This window comes from Phytophthora infestans, genomic scaffold (assembly GCF_000142945.1).
Source record: "Phytophthora infestans T30-4 supercont1.21 genomic scaffold, whole genome shotgun sequence".
Classification (NCBI taxonomy): domain Eukaryota; phylum Oomycota; class Peronosporomycetes; order Peronosporales; family Peronosporaceae; genus Phytophthora; species Phytophthora infestans.
The window spans coordinates 670245-671413 of NW_003303738.1; positions in this window are offsets into that span (position 1 = coordinate 670245).

Sequence of the window (1169 nt, forward strand, 5' to 3'; positions counted from 1 at the left end):
TTGAGAAGCACGAGCCCTGGATCGACTGGCGAGGCAAGGCAATCGGTGCCAGCCGCCCTGCGCAGTCCGACAGAGCATTGGTGAGTCATGTTCCCACCTCTGTCAGGACCCGGGGCGCCCGCGAGGGCTGCCAGGGTACCAAAGCATCCGGCAGATGCTTGGGAGTCGTCGACGTATATGACGACTCCGAGGATGTTTTGATGGTGGCCGCGCCCAGAAGAGGCGCCGGCCAAGTGGGTAACTTAGGTCCACAGGCGGGTAACTTAGTTCCGCAGACAGCTGCAGCTGTCATGAACACTGAGAACAGCGTGTTCAGAGTGGGTAACAGAGTTCCACTCACGGTCGCCCAGACCATAACTGAAGAGGAAGACGTCGGATACGCTTCCTGTGTGAGTAACACAGTGCCACACGCGGTCGCCCAGACCTTAACTGAAGAGGAAGGCGTTGAACACGCTTCCTGTGTGGGTAACACAGTGCCACACGCGGTCGCCCAGACCTTAACTGAAGAGGAAGGCGTTGAACACGCTTCCTGTGTGGGTACAACAGTACCACACGAGGCCACGAGTGCCTCGGATGTCGTAGCGACGACATCCCTAGACGTGGGCAGCAAAGCTCCCCGTCACAGAAGCCGTCGGCAAAGACGCCGCCGCCGCCTCAAGTCGGATCCGAACTTCGTTCCGATCGACGTCGCTTCAAGCGACTCGGAGTCCAGGGCCCGGGCTCCTCCGACAAGGCCGGTGGAAGAGTGTTATCACATCTTCGATAGCGAGACGGGTTTACCCGTCAAGGCATCTGGTGTCCACTTGGAACCGTTGCCAGAGGTTGCAGAGATACTGAACCTCGAGGAAATGACGGCTGAGTCTTTCCTGGCCAACCTCAAGGCTGGAGAGATCGCTGAGATGGTACTCATGAGACCTGAGACCACTCAGGAGGAGCTGAACTCCTCCTCTGTCTTGGACGAGAACGTCCTGGAAGACATGAACAAGCAGCGTCAGGCGCGCTTGGGTTCTGAGATTCTCAAGAACCCCAAGGATCCGGTGTATCCTTTGGTGACGGAGTATGCGGACGTGGTGAATAAACACCCACCGACCCAACTCCCACCGGATCGAGGCGTACGGCACGAGATTGATCTCGTGCCCGGCACAAAGTATTGTGTCACGAGGCAATGG